The sequence below is a fragment of the Podarcis raffonei genome, chromosome 11 (assembly GCF_027172205.1).
Source record: "Podarcis raffonei isolate rPodRaf1 chromosome 11, rPodRaf1.pri, whole genome shotgun sequence".
Classification (NCBI taxonomy): Eukaryota; Metazoa; Chordata; class Lepidosauria; order Squamata; family Lacertidae; genus Podarcis; species Podarcis raffonei.
This window is the reverse complement of record NC_070612.1, coordinates 53,079,963-53,093,721: the sequence shown is the minus strand read 5'-3', so window position 1 is coordinate 53,093,721 and position 13,759 is coordinate 53,079,963.

Here is a 13,759-nt window from a genome sequence, read left to right as displayed (position 1 = left end):
TCATGCTGGCCACATGACCCAGAAGCTGTACGCCGGCTCCCTCGGCCAATAAAGCAAGATGAGTGCCACAACACCAGAGTTGTCCGCGACTGGACCTAATGGTCAGGGGTCCCTTTACCTTTACCATTATTATATATACAAGACCTTGAATTTTATTATTACATGGCCCTCCTGAAAGAGTTAATAGCACACCCCCTGCCCCACATTTCGGAAAAGCAAATCGGGGCACCCCACCCACAGGAAAGCCTGTGAGTTCACATCGAGTGGCGTGCATGGATAAGAGAGAACCATTTCAGCAGCAGGGAGCTTCTGCTTAAGACAATCCTGTCTGTGAGCAAGAGAATACAGTGGTACCTCGGGTTACATACGCTTCAGGTTACATACGCTTCAGGTTACACACTCCGCTAACCTAGAAATAGTGCTTCAGGTTAGGAACTTTGCTTCAGAATGAGAACAGAAATCGTGTCTGGCGAAGCGGCAGCAGCAGGAGGCCCCATTAGCTAAAGTGGTGCTTCAGGTTAAGAACAGTTTCAGGTTCAGTACAGACCTCCAGAACGAATTAAGTACTTAACCCGAGGTACCACTGTAACTCAGAATCCGACACATCAAGTTCGACAAAACCTTAGGGCCATTCCGGGAAATCAGCAAAATGTCCAGGCTTTTGAAACAACTTTCCTTAAAGAACAACAACACCTGCCGCCCCCCCCCCCCCCGCCAAGAGCTCAACAACTTACTTTGGGCGATTTTCCAAAAAATTGTGTCCAGGTTTTTACTCCTTGAAATATGGCAACCCTAGACACAGGAATAGTGCGCCAGTTGGTGGATTTATTCTGCTTCAGTTTGTTCTGAGATGTTTCCTCAAGGCTACCGCATGATCACTGTCTGCAGGGGCTATAGCATAACAAAAGCGGGACAAAAATAAAGCGGGACATTAAAAAGGGATGGGATTTCCGCAGGAAGTTGTGGGGTATGTGCTGATGGCAAATAAAGCAGTGTGACCACCCAAAAACTTTTGCAGGCGCAAGCGGAATTGAAAGGGGGATTGTGTACGACCGTCCCGATAGCATCGTGAACGCAAATCATTATGAATGCACCACATTATGAAGACACATGAGTGGGTGTGGGGCTTAATGGAATAAGCTAAAGCGATTCAGTTAGGTAAAGCAAATGAAGGTGCTTAAATCACTTTCCAACCTGGAAGTGCTAGAAACTTGCATCACTGTGGAGAATGATGATAATAAACTGCAGTGTAAACCTGCCTTCCCAGGCAGATTCCCATGCGAACGAATCCCACCAAAATGAGCGAGATTAAGGCTGCAATCTTATCTGGGAGGAATCCCCCTTGAGCTCAGTGATGTTCACTTTGGAGTGGACTTGTATGGAACCGCCTTTTCCTATCGATAAAGGTAAAGGGTAAAGGGACCCCTGACCATTAGGTCCAGTCGTGACCGACTCTGGGGTTGCGGCGCTCATCTCGCTTTATTGGCCGAGGGAGCCGGCGTACAGCTTCTGGATCATGTGGCCAGCAGGACTAAGCCGCTTCTGGCGAACCAGAGCAGCGCACGGAAACGCCGTTTACCTTCCCGCCGGAGCGGTACCTATTTATCTACTTGCGCTTTGACGTGCTTTCGAACTGCTAGGTGGGCAGGAGCAGGGACCGAGCAACGGGAGCTCACCCCGTCGCGGGGATTTGAACCGGCGACCTTCTGATCAGCAAGCCCTAGGCTCTGTGGTTTAACCCACAGCACCTCCCGCATCCCGAGCCTGGTTTAAATCCTGTTCTGTTTTCCATCTGATTTTTGCAAGTAGAAACCTCCCTGCAGAGCCTCTTTTCCTTCACCAACTGTACCACTGATATTCGGAGCCTCCTGAGCTATTAACCTTAATATTCCATGCCCAAAGCAAACTTCTTATTTGTGGGCATCTTGGCTTGCAAATGCTGGTTTAATATAAGAGCTGCTTTCTCTGTACGTGTGCATGCAGACGTGTGCCCTATCGGCACATTTGTCTATGTGATGGATGGCCTCTCCCTGGTCAGATGGGTCTCTCTCTCCCTCTCTCTCTCTCTCTCTCTCTCTCTCTCTCTCTCTCTCTCCAGACCTGCTCTTCCTCGACGCCTGCGCTGGAGCTGTTCACAGTCCAGGCGCATGGCTGCAGTCCGGCATGCAAATGAGCTGAAATGCTTTTGCCCTCTGGCCCTTGGAGCTGCCGGCTCCCGCAGAGCCATTCAGCAGGTGCTAAGCAGAGGGCAGGTGTACTGTTCACCATATGTTGCACTCGGGAGACAATTTCCTTCAAGTTCTTGAAATTACAAGCCAGGTGAAGAGGAAGCAAGTAAAAACATGTGCGCTTTGCAGAGCAGGGCATGCCACCTGCTTTCTACAGACTGGCAAGGTTTGCTTGTTACAAGTCCTGATTAATATTGCTCCATACTGAAATGATTTCCTAAAGGGAACAGCTGTGGAAAGGAATCCTTTTTCTCATTTGCTCCCTTACCTGGCGTACGCATAAACTACAGAGTTGTCATGCACACTTGGGCCTGAGATTATGAAGGGCCTGTGCCTCTTCCCAAGCACTGAAACATCCCAAACAGTAGCATGCGGTGGAATACCATGGCCCCATAACACTTTCCACAGAGGCTCTTAAATGGTGTGCAGGGTTTTAAGAGAGCCACACTCACGCTATGTCTTAGAAGCTGAAAAAGGATTGCTCGCATCCAAGCGTTTTGCCTGTGGAGTTTGTCAAACAGTCATGCTCAAAGTCCCCAAAGGAGACTGGTTGCTGAATGGTGTGCTTACGAGTTTTTCTGAACAGAACAAAACCAAGCCACCGAGGCAAATGTGTTGGGTTTTGCGTACTTTCCACACCCTGCAAGCTGAACTGTCCCGAAGGCTCAGGGGAGTCTCCTTTGATCTTTGCACAGCTGCTCTCAGAGGCTGCCAACCCAGAGCTTGACAGAGACAGATTGCAGAAAAGCCACATAGAACTCTCTCTCTCTCTCTCTCTCTCTCTCTCTCTCTCTCTCACACACACACACACACACACACACCACACACACATACACGGAAAAAATGCATATTAAATCCTGTATCTATTTACTCAGGAGTAAACCCTATTGAACTAAGTGGGATTACTTCTGCACTGCTAAAAAGCTTCCTTTGAATCATTAGCCTTTGCTTTCTTGCTTACTGCAGCTTTCAATAGATGAGGTTCCAGCCCTATGCAAACTTTTACCAGGGAGTAAGTCCCACTGAACTTAGTGGCACTTGTTTCTGAATAGACATGGCTATTCTTTCTGGTATCGAAATAAATAAGATAAAAAATTTGTCCAGTAGCACCTTAGAGACCAACTAAGTTTGTTCTGGATTTTGTGTGCATGCACACTTCTTCAGATACCTGGTATCATTACTGTTGCATACCCTCCAGCATTTCTCTGACGACAATAGGGAAGTCCAATATAAAATAACAACAACAATTTTATTATTTATACCGTGTTTATCTAACTGGGTTGCCCCAGCCACTCTGGGTAGCTTCCAACATATATAAAAACATAATCAAACATGAAACATTTAAGAAAACATCCCTATGCAGGGCTGTCTTTCGATGTCTTCTAAAAGTTGTCTTATCTTATCTTATCTCCTTGGCTTGGGGGCTTCTGTAAATCTGGGACTGTCCCTGGAACATAAGGACACTTGGAGGGGCTGCTTTTGCATGTGCAGCAATTTGCAAAGGTGCGTGTGCATATGTGCATGGGACTATTTATGCAATGGCAAACCTATAGATGGTTTGGTGCTTTATAAATTACACTCCTAGCACATACAGTGGTACCTTGGGTTGCATACGCTTCAGGTTACATATGCTTCAGGTTACAGACTCCGCTAACCCAGAAATAGTACCTCGGGTTAAGAACTTTGCTTCAGGATGAGAACAGAAATCGTGCTCCAGTGGCGCAGTGGCAGCAGGAGGCCCCATTAGGTAAAGTGGTGCTTCAGGTTAAGAACAGTTTCAGGTTAAGAACGGACCTCTGGAACGAATTAAGTACTTAACCTGAGGTACCACTGTACTTGTTTAGTTATATTTCATATTTCTTGTATGACGGATGTCCAAAAGAGTTGGATTTTGGGACATTCCCACCACATGTGGAGGTATGTGCCTGTGGAGGTACATCCTCTCCAGCATTTTGGTCAGCCCCCTGGGCATATCAGCACTAGTTTCCATGGGTGAGACTTAGTTCTTGAGTAAAAATGCTTAGGATCGCGTGCAAGGCTGCACAATCTTTATCCAGTTACCTGGGAGTAAACTCTATTGAAGATAGTGGGACTTCTCAGTAGACAGTGTAAGGCTCCATTTACAATAAAGGAATAAACACCCCACACATTTCTTTATAAAAGGGCTGTCTGCTGAAGCATTGCAAGTGGAGTGGGGACATTTTCCTTCAAAATTTAGGAAGGGCTTCACATGGCAGATTCACCATTCCCTTCATTTGGCGCAGGGATTTTATTTTCAGTATAAACAGGACTCTCTTTTTGCACCCACACCCACCACATTTAATTGTTCTCTGAGACATGGAGGGGAGGAAAAAGGAAAACTGGGGCATTCTGGGATCAAATCAAATTCTGTAATTTTGGGACTTTCTCTGGAAAATAGGGACACTGGAAGGGCATGAGGGAGCAAATTGGGTTTGAAATGGCCCCGACTCTGCAGAATTACAAATATAAATGACGTTATATCAAACACTGGGACTTTTTTTGTTGTCCTAGGCTGGATCTAGACATGTCAAAGAAGCAATTCAGTTAAACACATTGTAAACTGATACAGGGAAATCCGGTAGGGAAAGGCGGGACTCCACAGCGCCATCTGATGTCACAGTGTTATATTGCATATACAGCGCATATAAAACGCTTTTTCTTTTCCAACCTAGCTGAGTCCCTAGGAGCCTCACCACCCAGACAAGGAGAAGGTGCGAACCTGGAAATGATATTTATGCCCAGCCTCTCTCACTGCACCTAATTCTGCCACTTGTAACTGAAGAGTGTGATCGGAGGCACAGGCGAAAGGCAGAAGGAAGCACACCCCTCAATCTACTGGCCGCTTGTCTCCATCCTACCCTATAATCTTTGCAGTTGATCATTTCGGTGGCAAAGGGATAATAGAGCCGAGCCAGGGTGTCCTGCCCTTTGAAGCCCAAAGTGTTATTCCTCCTGCTTCTCTTTCAGGGAAAGTTGAAGCGAACATGCCTGTGTGTGGCAAGGGGTGCAGGGAAACCGAGTGCCGTGGGGGTCGGATTGCTGGACAATGCGGCGTTGCAGAGCACGTGCTGCCAACTGTTGAAAATATACATAGATGTATATATTACGTCTCCTCCGCTTTGCTCCTTCCTTCCTTCACCATTGTGCAGCCTGAGCAGGCAGCAGGCTCCAGCTGACAGCTGTGCCCTGTGCGGTTCACGAACAGCTGCTTTTTCCTGGGGTGAAATTAAAAGATTAGGGGGATGTGGGCACGTGCTGGCTTCTGGAGCCCTAGACAATGCTTGATTTAGGGTGGAACTTGTCTGCAGCGGCTGACAAAAGGGGTAGGTTTGCGCTAGCCGAGGGGTCAAAGGGGGAGCACGCTTTGACAGAGACAAAAGGCGAGGAGGGAGAGGGGGAGAGAGAAAGAAAGAGAGGGAGAGAGGGGGGGAGAGAAGGGGGGGCCCTTCAGTGAGCCTCTGAAAAGGCCGCTTTAGCTCCAGCAACAGCTGCTACTGCACAAGAAATCTGAGACACTCCTTTCACAAAACACAAGAGGCTGGAGAAAAGAAGCGGAGGCCACACTTTGCTCAAATGCAATTGTCTGGAGTTGAAAAGGAGGGAGTCGAGAGCTTCTAGCAGTATGAAAAGTTTTGCACCTTAGAGGGCTAAGAGGAGATCAGCAAATATAAGCCACACAACAGTGCGAAAGTGTGCCACAGACTACATGGGGGTGAGGGGAGGGAAGTGATCCCCTTTCCTGCAGTGAAATGTGTTCACAGCAATGATTGTTCATTACCATAAATGTCTAACTATCTAATTTCATTTTGCCTGTGCTTATTGATGATGCAGGGCTTGTAAGCTTGAAAACTGGTACCAGCATGCTAGTAGAAGCTGGCCTGAGGAAATGTGCATTCTTAGTTATCCTTCTTATATTTCCTTATGGCAAAATAAATGTTTCAGGTTTGCAATTGGATAGGTCCCTTATTTGTCATAAACACACCTAACCGTTATTTAAGCAGAGTGTTTAAGGGTCACTTCTGATATTCCTTTGCATAGTTTACTTGGAATAATAAGAATGGAATTGCCCCCAAAAGATGTTAGATTATTTTTGTATGCCACTACAGCGGCAAGCCTGCTATTAGCTAAAAATTGGAAATCTCAAGAAATACCAGTGGTAGAAGAATGGCAGATGAAGATGTTGGAGTTTTTGGAGCTGGTCGACCTGACTGGAAGAATCCGCAATCAGAAAGAAGAGGAATGCCAAGAAGATTGGAAGAAATTTAAAGATTATTTAGCTAAATATTGTAATATAAGATAATTAGAAGATACTTGAAAGCATCTGATAGGCCTAGGCCTAGAATAAGAATGTTGTATAGTAATATGGATTTAAGTCAGAAAAGAAAAGAGATGAAGATAGTTGAAGGAGTTAATTGTATTAGAAAGAGGATTTTGGAGAACTGTTACAAAGGAGATACAATGAAATTCAGTTAGGGGGGAATCGAGGAAGTCAGACTACAATGAAAGTTAACTTGGATTTTGGAAGTAATGACTGTTTATACACTTTTTTCTTTTTCTTTTTCTTTCTTTCTCTTAGTACTGTCAGATTTTTGTTTTATGTTTTTTATATGTTATATTTGGTATAAATGTGGAAAATCAATAATTTTTTTTGATTAAAAAAAAAAGTTAGCAGTTGGTAAATGGGTTGGGTGTTTTGTTTCATTTTTCCATCCTTTGGGGGCTTTATATTGCCCATAGCAGTGCTTATCTGATAAAGAGCCAGCAGAGGGGTGTCATTAGGCAACACACAGAATGATCGTCATCACTAAAATGTTGATAGTCATACAACCGGTCAATTTTACTCAATTTGGCCAAGCGGTTTTTTTTTAAAAAAACATAGCTTGCCCTAAGAGTGCCCCAGCCCTGCTCTGGCTTAGACAAAACAAAACAATGTTAAAAGTATGATATGGGGAATGGGAACAAATAAGGAGAATGCAGCTGAAAGACTTTACAATCTACATACGTTGTTCTTTTCATAAGGTGCTGCTCAGTTATCATAGCTGCTGAGTAAAGCTGAAATGTCGCGGCAAAAGAAAGACAGATGGGCATTGTATGGGAATTCTAGTTGCTGTACAATACACGAAATGGCAAAGAAATTAATTAGAACTGCACTGGAAACAGACCCTGAATTTTGACTCATTTCAAGTTCTTGGCACTGCAAATGTGATTTTATAAACTTGCAAAACACATTGCATATATACTGTGTATTTTTGAAGTTCTTTAACCTTGGCATGCATTCTACCTGTCATCAGAGTCATTCAAGTAGTGGAGAAAAGGCAAGTGGAAAAGGTATATTGTTTAGATAATGCACACAGCACTCTGTGTACGGTGTTCAAGCACAAAATTTTATAGTGGGCAATTGATGGGGTGTACCCTAGAAGTGATGAATGGTGTTTGTGAATAATTATTGAGTAGTATTTTGTTCTCCAGCTACAGAAAACTCACCTGGTTCAAAGGAACAGAACTGTAGCTGCAAACCTCAAGTAATTTCTTTTGTGTATTTCCATGGCATTTAGTGAGATCACGAATGGCATCAAGGACAGCAGCCAGATATGAGGAATTTTATGAGGGCAGCTCAAAGGATGGCAACCATTAGGAATGTTTACAAGCTCCCAGTGGACACAAATGGGATTCCTAAATGTGGATAAGCAAGGAGAAGATTAGCTAATAAAGCAACTTCCTTTCCTTTTGCATGAATTTTACGACTCAAGCTGTTTCACCATTAAAACTGTTCCTGGCACCAACCGCCATCTTGTTTATTTTCTAAAAGCCCAACCAAAGCCAGACGCGTATATTAAGTTTAGAGTACCCTATGCCATTTTTATTATCCTATATTTGTCACTGAAAGTACTGGAGGAGTCAAGAATTTCACTTTACTAGAGGTGGATTAAAGCAGAGCTTTCTGATGGCATGCCCTACATTTGATCTGAGATTTGCAGAAGACCCAGTGATGATATTTTCCTGCAAGCCAGAGCTAAGCAAGGTGAACAGAACCATGCATTTATGTGCCCCTTTCGTTTTTCACTCCTACCATCCTTGTATTATTCCCCCTGATACAGTGGCTTTGCCCCAACGCTGGGAGACCAAGCCTACCTAAACAACCCTTTGCATGTCAACAGACTGTTGGTGGTCCCGTCTTCCTCTTTACACCCCCTCCCCACTTTCCTTTCTCCTTTCCTACGCCAAGGCTTGTGCAACAGAAGTGAGCCAAGCCTGGAGGAAGCACAATAGCACCAGCTGCTGCTGTGTCTGCAAATAACAGTGTGTGACCCCCACTCTGCAGAAGTTGCTCAGTGTCTTCTCATGAGGCTGGTAAGGTTGGCTTGCTAGCTTGATTTACCCAGAGCCATTTACTCTACACCAACCTTACTGCAGTCAGTGCAAGGCATAGTATCAGGGCCGGATTTAGGTTTGACGATGCCCTAAGCTACTGAAGGTAATGGGGCCCTTTATATGTCCAGCTGTCCTTTGTCAACAACAAATTGTCACTGTTTTTGTGTGTTGAATATATGCTATATGGTAATTTATGGACCTAACAGGTATCTAAAGCCATTTGCACATAACAAAATATGTATTTTATCAAAGTAATTGTTGAACTGAAATACAATTAAGAAGAAGTATATTAACAGTGAAGTACAATTAAGAAGTTTTGGAACACTTTGGTTTTGGAACAGACTTCCGGAATGGATTAAGTTTGAGAACCAAGCTACCACTGTATATAAAAATGAGCAAACCAGCGATATTTTAGGAAGCAGGCTAGCAGGCCATTACTTACATCATAGGAGCCTGCACAACACAAAACACTGTTGCTGTATGTAGGTTTTATTTTCATTTTTTTGTCTTATATTTTGGAAATGTACATCCAGTTTTTCCCCTTTTTGGGGGCCCCCAAGAGAGTGGGGCCCTAAGCTATAGCTTGTTTAGCTTATACGTAAATCCGGCACTGAATAGAATGAGTTGTTTGTGCAGGACTGATCTTTTCATCCTAAACATAGCTGTCAACTTACAGATTTGAAAATAAGGGACCAGCAGCCTTGAAAATAAGGGACCAGCAGCCAAAATAAGGGACCTGCAGCCTCACCTCTTCCAGGCACTCCAGTCTTCCTGTCCTCCTGCAGTCTGGTCAAACTCATGCTGGTAGCTTCGAGAACACTGTCCAACCAACTTTTTAACCAGAGGTTCAACTGAATAGAATCTGAATCACATGCACCACAAGGCCTATGCGGCCTCAAATTAAGATGGCTCCCCGGCCTGGCTTTGCACTTCAAAGTTTGCAGCAGCACGTGCAACAAAATGGCGTCTAGCATTCAAAAAACCCCTCAGCTTGCATTAACTAGCCACACACAAGGCATGCAAGCTCCACCCCCCAGTCGTTCTTAGACTTCTTATTGGATGAGCAACACAGCCAAGCAACACAGTTGGAGCCTCCCGCCTCCCTGGCCGGCAGGGAGGGAGGGAGAGGAGCTGCTTCCTTTGAAATTTAAGGGACATCCATCAATAAGGGACAGCAGTGGGACATGGCGCTGGAATAAGGGATTGTCCCTTCAAATAAGGGACACTTGACAGCTATGATCCTAAAGCAGAGGTTTTCAACCTTTCTGAGTCCATGGCTCCCTTGACCAACTGCATTCTTTCCACGGCACCCCTGCGGGGCTCAGGAGCCCATTTATGTCACCCCTTGCCTGCAGAGCTGGCAGCCTCTAACCCTTTTTTGAACACCCTCCCTTGTGGAGTGCTCCCACAGCCTCCTCTCCCCTCTCCTTGGAAGTTCTCCAGACAGCTGCTGCTGCCACCCGTGGTCTCTGAGCAAACCAATCCCTGCCCCAAAGAGAGGTGCCTCCTCACACTGTCCATTCCCAACAGCAAGGGCTGGTGGGCTGGCTGGCTGGGCCCCCTCGCCTGCTTGCTTGCTTACTCCGAGGCCGCCTCAGCTCCTGGCAACCAGCCAGTCAGCCCCAGAGGCACCATTCGCCTGGGGAACTTCTAGCCAGGGCGGCTGCAACAAACAGCTGCACAAGCCTTTGGGAGGCAGAGACATAAGAGGGCATCAGAGGAGGGAGGGAATGACAGAGGGACAGAGGCCAATGTTGCCTGCGGCACCCCTGACCATCATTCAAGGCACCCCAGGGTGCCATAATGCACTGATTGAAAACCACTGTCCCAAAGGATTCATGCGTTTCCCTCTCCCTCTGATTTGATGATGCAGCAGTTAATCAGCAGAAGCTCATCTGTAGCACAGGACAACCCTCGAACAGTCGGATTAGAGATTTAGGTCTGGTGCTGAATCAGAACTGGCATTTGCCTTTCACTCTGCAATTAACTGGAGGGCTAGGATGTGGGTGTTAAGCAGTAACATCACTTGCTGTAGGAGCTGAACTGGCTGTTCCACCATTGTCAGTAATAATAGATGAGAAGCTGCGCCCGCGAGCAAGCAGGCTGACGCTATGTACAAGCACCCTTTTATTGTTTCGTTACCCCAGTGCCCAGGCTTTGGGCAATTGCTGGTACTTTGGCATCACTGCTTCAAGAAGCCAAATCCACGCTGGTAATTAAGAACGGGGAGTTCTTTGCCAGGCGTTAGGAGGATGCAAGGAATCCGCCCCTGACAGTTGCAAATTGTGGCTTTCTCCCTTTCCAGCACAAAAGGCAGCTGTCAACATCAGTTCATCCATGTGGGAATCCCATTTGTTTCTGCCTGCCTCCTGAGTGTTTCACTGTGGAGCAGGTGACTACCAGCTGGCTAGAGCTGCTTGACCTTCATGGCTTGCCCCAAAGGGGTCTCTGTTGCCAAACGACGCTCGCACCTCTTTTGCAATCAGGTGTGGGTGAATGAAATCTGGAAGGACTCCCATCTCCTCCTGCATAGGGCCCAGGCTATGCTCTTAAACATCTGGAGAGATAAAATGATTATTGCTTTGGCCATCACAAGCTCACTAGTGCAATAAAGTACCCAATGCAAAACAAAAAATTTTTTTCCTTCCAGTAGCACCTTAAAGACCAACTAAGTTAGTTCTTGGTATGAGCTTTCGTGTGCATGCACACTTCTTCAGATACACTGAAACAGAAGTTGCCAGATCCCTCTATATAGTGAGAAGGTGGGGAGGGGTATTACTCAGAAGGGTGGTGGGAATGGGTGATTGGCAGATAGCTGTGATGATTGGCAGATAGGTGTGATTCACCCATTCCCACCACCCTTCTGAGTAATACCCCTCCCCACCTTCCCACTATATAGAGGGATCTGGCAACTTCTGTTTCAGTGTATCTGAAGAAGTGTGCATGCACATGAAAGCTCATACCAAGAACTAACTTAGTTGGTCTTTAAGGTGCTACTGGAAGGAAAAAATTTTTTTGTTTTGACTATGGCAGACCAACACGGCTACCTTTCTGTAACTGGTACCCAATGCAGTTCAGCTTGAACGGTGGTTGGGATCCCCATTTCTCTCCATTTGGTTTCAGAAAGAAAGTTGCTGATCTAGTTCTGCGAAGCCTCCCACAGTACCATACTGAGCTCTCCAAATTCCCCATAAACAGGCATCATTATTTTCCAGCGTAGCCCTCGTGGGGACGTGTCTCAAAGGCAGTTTATTATGGCTTCCAGTCTCCAACAACTACTCACAAATAATATTTGGGAAGCTTTTGACAGGCAGCTTGCCTCGAGGCAAAGGAAGACAGTGCCTAATTATAAAATGGAGGGCAAACTTTGCATCTTTAGCAAAGTACTGGCTTCCTGGACAAGAAAAAATTAAAGCAGAGAACCATCTTCTGGGGTGGGGAACTCAACCAACTGTCTCTGATGTTGACATAACTTGAATTTGGATTAACACTTCCAGTGTTAATTACACACAAATCTCAGGCCAGGTTAACTTGTTATGTCATCTGTATTTTCTCTTTAGCGGTCGCTGTCTTTTATACATCAGCCTAAACTAAAGGAGGAAAGCACTTCACTTGTTTTTTTATATCCATCCCTTTTTGTTTTCCTTTCATTGCTTTTGTCTCCACCTGCCAACATATTCTGTTACCAAATAAGGCTCACAAACTATCTGATCCGAGAAAGAGAGCCCTAAATCACCAAAATATTCCAGATGGAACGCATGCCACAAAATCTGCCGAGGTGAGCCTGAGCCTCATTTATTCCTCTTCCTCTATTTAGATTGGTGGCATTTTGTGGTTTGACTGCTTGTTTTGTTTCCCACTGGTTGCAATAATCTGCAAGTGTCCTAACCCTTAATAACTTTTCCCTTTCACTTCTTGCAAAGCCATAATCTCTGCAAGCGGACCAGGGGGGAAAGAAAAGCCCAAAGGCTGCTTTGGAGAAGGATACATACTCTGTTGTAGTAACTTGTGAGTTACTGCACGAAAACCCATCAGTAATGCCTAAACTGTTCTATCAAGTGACTAAGCAGCCTTGACAGCAGCGAAGTGAAGGGGGGGGGGGGAGAGGGAAGAGAGAGAGCCATAATTCACCAGCAGTCCTTTAGAGCTGTGATGTTATCTCCTTCTCCCCGCACAAAAGCCACAGCTGTCTGGTGATAACATCAGAGAAAGTGGAGAGTCCCATCTGTTTCCACCTTCCTCGCTCGGGGAGCAGGTGACTGCCAGCTGACAGAATCGGCTTGACCCTCTGTGGCTAGCCCCTGGAGAGGCACAACTCACAGAACCAAACAATGCATTGCTTGCCACCCAAATATGTCTGAATGGCCAGACAAACCCCAAATGTGGAGACTGCAAACATGAACAGGGATTGTCAAGTTCTATTCAGCACAGCGCTCCTGTGCGCCTCCCTCCCCATACACACCCGCTATGTGCCGGGTGACAGGCAAAAGCTCATCTGGTGATTTCCCTCAAAAGTGCAGCAGTGATCACAAAAGCAAGACCCAACCAACATCCCCTGGAAGGCATCCTCCGAGGAATTAGTATCCCTACGGGACTCTGAACGAGACTGTAATTGCATTTGCTTCTCTATAATCATAGGCCACATTCCCATAGGCCATACACAAAGCACTATGATGCCACTTCGAACAGTCATGGCTTCCCTCAAGGAATTCTGGGAGCTTGGAAAGAAGGATTAAAATTTACTGCGTGCAATGCTTTGAAAGAAAATGTGATGAAAATGACGTATAGGTGGTATATCACCCCTGTAAAATTAGCTAAAATGTATAAAATAAGTAACAAATGTTGGAAATGTAAAAACAAGGAAAGAACTTTTTATCACTTGTGGTGGGAATGTAAAAAAGTGAAAGGCTTCTGGGAAATGATATATAATGAGATGAAAAAGAAGTTGAAATATACATTTATTCAGAAACCAGAAGCATTTTTACTTGGCATTGTAGGAGATGATATTAATAGAGAGGATTGTAAGTTGTTCTTATATGCAACGACAGCAGCAAGAATATTACTGGCACAAAAATGGAAGCAAGAAGAACTACCGACAAAAGAAGAATGGAGGATGAAGTTGATGGACTATGCAGAAT